Source organism: Struthio camelus, chromosome 3 (genome assembly GCF_040807025.1).
Source record: "Struthio camelus isolate bStrCam1 chromosome 3, bStrCam1.hap1, whole genome shotgun sequence".
Lineage (NCBI taxonomy): Eukaryota > Metazoa > Chordata > Aves > Struthioniformes > Struthionidae > Struthio > Struthio camelus.
In genome coordinates, this window is record NC_090944.1 from 131,936,583 (window position 1) to 131,943,636 (window position 7,054).

The following is a 7,054-nucleotide window of genomic DNA, read 5'->3' on the forward strand; positions in this document are numbered from 1 at the left end:
TAGTCTGAGAAACAAATACACTCTATTTTGTTTCCTGCCTCTGCCCTTCGTGGCCGTGTAGGTGCATCCCTGTACCTCCGAGTTTTGGCATCCTTTTCCTGCTTTTGAGGAGAACTGAAAGATGCAGCTGATCCTGGCCGCTTCCCCCTCCAAAATTTTGCCTAAAACCTGGAGGAGAGGAGGAAACGGGGACAGTGTTGTCCTAAAGAGAGTGAATGCAAGTAAAGCGTGGGCAGAAGTGTGTAATAAGAGCATGGAGGCTGAAAACTCTGCAAATTTGCAGTTGTCTCTAAGCACAAAGGGACATCACCCCACCGAAACTGCCCTGAAGGCTTCTCCTTTAGGCTTCTTGGCTCATGTCAGTCCTCCTCTTTCCCCTATGAGCGCTTGCTCACCCAAGCAAGCATTGCGTACACTGACCCTTTGGAAATGTTGTCCAAAATCACTGTGAAATGAATCTTCGCCTCAAAAGTTACGTCTCACATAGGTATATTTTTTCCCCTGGTACATACAGAGAGGCATAAAAAATATGGGGAAATCAAAACGTACATCTATATAGGCAAGGAGGGTATAAATTTTCCTTAATACATTTTAACCTTTTATTTGGGTTTATATCGCCAATGCACATTTTACCTAGTTACAAAATTACCATGTACAGGTTTTTGTGGGTTACACATTGAAAGAAGTTATCCTAGTTCAATCTACTCTGACAAACAATACCGATTATATAGCAAGGATACATTTTGTAATTATAATGCACTTCAAACTTCTTTGATTGACATGCAGCATATTTAAACAGGGATGATCAAAAATTATGTTCACAGCACTGTCCTTGTCTTCATCTCTGTAGCACAAAAGCCTGCCTCAGTGAGTAGCAGAGACCAGTCAGCCTGACAGCTGTGCATAGATGGCATTCAGTTTCATAGAAAAATCCCGCTTTTAAATACAAGACAACTGAGTTTGGAGAAAGATGTACCTTGTGGAAATAAATAAAGGAGGGCTCACGGTATTGTCAGCTGGCCGTACTAAATCAATAACGCACGTGGTCCGTCTTGTACACCCATTCAGCTTCTCATTTATTCTGTTGTAAGTTATAGGAACACCTGCCTGGCAGACCAGTCCGGTAACAAGGGCTCTTGGAGAGAGGGGTCCAAGACAGCGCGCCCAGCCCGCTCCGCTGCTTCCCTGGCTGCGTGCCTCTGTACGGCCTGAAGATGTTAATGTCCTTTACCTCCAGATCAGATCAATCTGCACCCGTTGTTTTGCCAAGCCAGGGACACCTGGACTGGATGCTCTGTGTTCTTGCAGGCTTATAGAACAAAACCAACAAAGAGCGCGTACTTGTGTTTTAGTGTTCTTCTGGAGCCCTTAAGGGGGGGTTGAGCGCACCAAAGCGCTCTGAGAACCCTCTAGGAAAAAGGATGCTTTTTTTAATCATCATCTTTGTTTGCAAAGCGGTGACATTCATTCTCGCATCAAAGGAACAGTCGCCAGGTAGACAAGTCTCCTGTTTGTTTTAGTCGGCAACCTGTTGCTGCCTTAAGTCTCTCAGCGAAACCTTACGCAGGAAAAAAAACTTCTCTCTCGCGCTGCTGATGAAAATGATTTTGTGCTCCCGGGGTTCATTAGGGATCAGAATATCCTCTTGAAAAGCGTTGCTGCATGAGGAGGGTGAGCAAAACCCAGCCACGCGGTGACAGGAAATGTGAATTTCCACCAGAACCAGACAAACAGTTTTTCAATTTACACGCGACCTGTAACCAACCAAGGCACCCCGTTGCAGTTCACCTTTGATACGGGATCAATTAGCTCCACTTCTAAGTGAGGTCGCGGGCAAACCCCCTTTCAGTACAAGTTGGAGGCAGGTAGGACCTTAGCATGGAGGTGTCTTAGTCTGCCTTTGCTTTGCAGACAGAATTCAGGCCTGCAAACCTCTGAATTCAAACAGCTGAACCTCTCAGCAGACATTGTGTTTCTGAACAGGTTCTTTTTGTTCTCTTCAGAGACTCTGTCTCTGAAATATTATCTATCATAAAAAAGCATGACATGAATTTACTACAGCAGTCAGGTGCAATTTTTAAATACAGTACTTATGTTGATGATTGTGTCTTTTCCAACTTGGAGAAACAAGGAAGAATTGGTGCTTTGAAAAACAGTTGTTATTTCATCAATGCAATGTTAAGAAAGTGACGCCAAATATTGGTGTAAAACTGAGCAGAGGAAGAGATCCTTTCCTGGAGGATTATGGCACTAGGAAATATTTAAAGCAAAGATGTTTGAAATTTGTTAGATTAAATTAGAGCCCAGAAATAGTGTGTGTTGTATTTCTGTTTCTTGTTAATAGTTTCCATGATAAAAATAGTTATGTTTGTGATTTGCATTTAAAGCTGTTTGTCATCGACAAGTAAAAGAAAACATGTTTCCATGTGCACGTGTGCTTACACAGATACGTCGTGCATTTTTAACACTACCTTTAGCTGAGTGAGGTGCTTCGTAAACGTGAGTTAAGCACAGAGCTCTGGTGAAATAGGTTAAGATGGGTTATTTTGTATTTGGTGAGTGAGAAACTGAGGCAGGAGAGAAGCTTGCGCAGGGAAGGAGAGAAATGACTTAACCTTGGGTTGGCTCGAGGCCGCACGGGGAAGTCGGTGGCGAAATCCAGGTGCTTTTGTGGTCGGTTGTGTTCACACTGCTCCTGCTGGAGTCAGCGTGTTTCATGTGTGCACAGACAGTGGAATAATCAAATCCTGGTCCTGAGCTCTGAACCATCACACTTCTCACCTTTATGAAGCAGTACATCACAAAAGCAACGGTATTTTTAAAAGCTATTTGGCTCCGAGACCCAAGGAATTTCAGGAGCTGAGCTCTTAGCTGCATTGGCCTCCTATTCAGCTGTCGTCATAATAAATATGTATCTGTAAGGTGATGGGGGCCTCAAGTCTAACAATTAAAAATGTTCTTTCTTTTTTTTTTTGGTGTAATATTCCGCTGAGTACTGCTGAAGAACTGTGCTTGTGATTCTGCTCATTAAATTAAATAAAATATTTATATTTTATACTTACTTCAACTTCTAAGTCTGACAGTGAAAAGAAAATATTTTCTAAGTAGTTTAAGGTGTGAACAGTTTGTAAGCCAAACTATGAAAATAAGTGTGCTGATATTAAGAGATAAAGATCACATGAATATTTACAGATCGTTTCCTAAATGTAAGCTGTAATCCCCCAGTCCTCTGGAACGGATTGAAAATGTGGGTGATGAAGGTGAGGAAGAAAGGTGCGTGATGAAGAGTGAGTGAAGGAGCATTCTTTATTTGCTTTTTTTCCTATTATATGTCAGCTTTCATGCAGAGACTCTGCTTCCTGTTGAACGCTACTGGCTCCCTTGGGCTTGTTTAGGTGTCATCTTTTGCTGCTATTACTGGCCCTCGACCTCTCCCTTTGGGTCCCGTGAAGTTCTTCCACGCACCCACAGCCTCCACGGAGGCTTCTGCGGCTTCCCCAGTGGAAGATGGGGAAAGAGTTCAAACACCATCAAACATCTTTCCTGTTTTAGTTACTTCAGAGAAATCAGTATAACTCCCTATGAGTTGTGAGGCGCTAATTCTGCCTGTTTTCGGATGCGTTCAATTTTGAAGCGGGTAGGAGAGCGCCTCCCCCATCTCTTGCGTTCGGATACCGATTTCGTTGTGTTCCCTGGTTGTTCCCAAGGAAGTTTATAAAGATGAGATAAAGCCCTCGTAGTCCTATTGATGTGGATAATAATAATGCGTAGCATTTCTCATCTTTGAAGTGCTTTACAAATATTAAATAATTAATTTACACAAGAATGAAAGAAGGAGTATCATCCTTCTATTTATACACTAGGGAGCTGAGGGAGAGAAATCATATGATTTCTCCAGGCCAGGGAGGAGGCTGCTACCTGATAGTAGTGGGGACGCTGGGGTTCGTTACGTGCTGTCCTGCTGTGGGGCTGCCTGGTCCCAGGGCGGCACGGCTGGACCGCCGGGTGGTAGCGCTGGCACCAGCAGATGACACGCTTCGACTGCGCTTGTGACTGGAGAGGAGAGCAGATCGCTGGTATTTCATACCGCCTCCGATAACACCTGAGCAGCCCCTGCAAGATGAAAGAGCTGTTTCAGAGGCCTTTTTGTTGCAGTGTGAAGGATTTGGGGAGTAACGTGGCCTGTGGTATGGATGAAAACTACCTGGTCATGAGTTAACAGTGCTCTACTGCATCTGGCAAGTTTCACAGATCAGAATGAATCACCTGCAAGACCATCGCTCTGCGGTGGCGTTCCCGTTGGGGTGACCTGGGCAAGGGCAGCTGCTGCAGCACGGGAGAAAGGCGGGTGAGAGTCAGGATATGGGCACGGTTTTCTTGGAGTATGTTGATGTGCTGGAGAAAAATCATACACAAATACAATTTATAGGAGCCTTGCGAAGGTCTGAGACTTCCTATAAGCATTGAATGAAACCTCACACACCTCTAACGCAGATAAGTACTGGTGGTTTCTGCAGCGCTAGCACTGCAACAGCCACGGTGTGCCAGGGCTCTGAGGTGGTCTGTCAGTGTACAGAAAATGGTCATTCCTGGACCATTGAGCTTACAACTCGGAGGAAAAAATGCTCGGTTGTTACCTGACTGTCTGCATTTTACAAATGGAAAAACGGTAGTTTGAGAGCGCCGTTACATTAGAATACAGTGCTGCAGTCCTTATTTGGTTACCTCATAAGAGCCTTGAATTTTTCCGAAGTTTTGAGCACATAGTGTTTTCACTGACTTCAGTTTGTGTATCCTGAGCCAGAAGACTTCCCTGAGCTCTGAGCGTGACTTGGGGTGTGACAGGGACGGGAGCCTGACGGCTCTTCCGTGGAAGGGCCGTAAGCACCAGACCATTGCGGGCTGCTAGCGCTGAGAGCTGGAAACATCTCTGAGATCTCCTCCTCTCTCACCGCCGCAACGACATGTCGTGCCCTCTGGCCAGAAGAGCAGACCTGCAACGGAGTACTTTCCCCACCCCGTCAGATTTTTTTTTTTTTTTTTTTTTGCACGGAGGCACCGGGCTTGACCCAGCACTTTGTGCCGAGAGAGGCAGGACGCCCCAGCTCCGGCCCTCCGCCGCGCCGGCGGGTGAGCTGGCTGCTGGCCCGGAGCCCGCTCCGCGCCTGCCGCGACGGACGGGGACGGCAGCTGCCTGCCCTTGACCATGTCAGGTAGGCAGAAACAGGGTCTTGAAACTGGGTTTCTCGCAACCCAGGGGAACGTCCTCAATGACTTGCTTTCGGCTATTCTGGGATGTCTTTTTGTCTCCGTTGTTTGGATCAGAAATTTCGTTCTGCAGCTGAGGAGCTGAAATTGGTGTGTTTTAACGAAGCGTTTTGGTTTCAATGGGGAACTGCTTTATCAAAAAACCCACAGTCTCCCCCCTGCCAAACCCAAACAGCTCTACCCAAGATATTCTGATTTCGTCCTTCATTTTAGCCAAAACGTGCCTTTGTGTATAACAAGCATTCAGTGTCCAACTGCAATGCAACCTATCTGGCAACCAAGTCCCAGTCTTGTTACTTTACTTGGCTTTTCCTTTTATTCCTCTAAGGGTCTGAACTCTGGGCAACTAAAAATCATTTTGGCTTCCCCCGTCTTTATCTAACCTCCACAAAACGGGCCAGGCAACACTGTTATTTCCACGCTGCTGTCCACACAATTCAAACAGTGTTTTTATCACAGAGGGCAAGTCCCAGAATAGAGCATAAATAAATAGATGATTTTAGAATACTGTAGATCATTGAGCGACATGCAAAAAAGGCCCCTTGTTCTGAAAGAGCAGCATGAGCCTCAGCAACAATGAGTCTTGAAGCCTGATGAAAATCTCAGATGCTTTGAGGCTGTGTTTGTTGGGTGAACTTTATTTACATTTGGCAGTAATGCTCCCATGTGCGATGCCAGCAACTGCCAGGATACATGGACGTAGCTGAATAAAGCTTATCCGGGTTGATATAAGGAAATACTGAATCAGTCTGAAGACTGCCATTTCCAATCCTCGTTTAGCTTTCTTAGCCCGGTTTCCGCAAGGAAAATCCCTTGTTAAGAGGCAGAAGCCCTGCCGTGCCCCCACCATATAATAAATGCAGATGGCACCTGTGTTACTACTTCCATCATGAAGGAAAACTGAGGTACAGCTTCTCCAGTAGTTCGGTGTCACTCTGATCTCAGAGGACTTTTCCTGAGAGCCCCTCCTTTAAAACTTTCATTAGCATCAGCAGTGCTCCTTCTCAGACTAACTCCTGTAAAATACATCTCCTTTGAAAAAGAGTGAAATTTGTCAGCCCTGGAACACAACAAGAAGAAACCCCCCCCTTAAAACTCCCAAGTCAATAACGTAGCTTTGAAAGAACAAAACCCCGCCAGCTCCATAAAATTCCCCGCGTGCTTTCACAAGGGGTGTTACCTCCTCGGGCGCTCCAGCAAGCGCGTTGCACGTCTGCGTCCAGCAGCGTGGCTACGGCTCGCCGGTGTCACAGTCTGGCGAGAGCCGCTGGCCGAGGCCGGAGGCGAGAGCAAGCAGCAGCGCCGCGGTGCCTACGTGTAGCTGCAGACCGAGGGGCGGTTGCGGGCTCCTCTGAGCCGCGAGCATCGCCAGGGCAGGCTCAACTCAAAGCTGGGAGCGGGGGAAGAGGAGAGACACCTGGGCGTACAGATATTTTTCAGCTCTGCGAATACGTCACAGCGGGGAAAACCTTCCCGTGTTGCGAAAAGGGTGTAAGAGAAGGGAGCAAGGTGGAGGAAGTTCTTGTTTGCCAGGCGCTGTATAAGCTGTAAAATGTTGCTCTTGCAAAGCTCGGTCTTGGAAAATATTTAGCTGGTTGCGTATGACCGAACTTCATCCTTCCCCCCAACCCCGTCATATTCACTACTTTGAATACAATAAAGTTGCTTTGAACTTTTTCAATTATTTAACAACTTTCAAGTGGAGAAATATTTGGGTCTTTTAATTTCATTTTTGACTCCTTTTTTTTTTTTTTTCCTCCCCCCCTCCATTCTGTTTGCTAAACAG

General features: G+C 46.1%; 1 long non-coding RNA gene across 1 annotated transcript; it reads right to left on the minus strand.

The window, feature by feature from the left end:
• Positions 1–804: 804 nt before the first annotated feature.
• On the minus strand, positions 805–6,657 carry LOC138066887 (uncharacterized). Its single transcript, XR_011140529.1, has 4 exons — positions 6,449–6,657; positions 4,267–4,395; positions 3,919–4,113; positions 805–2,250 (listed from the first exon to the last, which is right to left on the minus strand). It is a non-coding gene; the product is annotated as an uncharacterized lncRNA (long non-coding RNA).
• Positions 6,658–7,054: the final 397 nt, after the last annotated feature.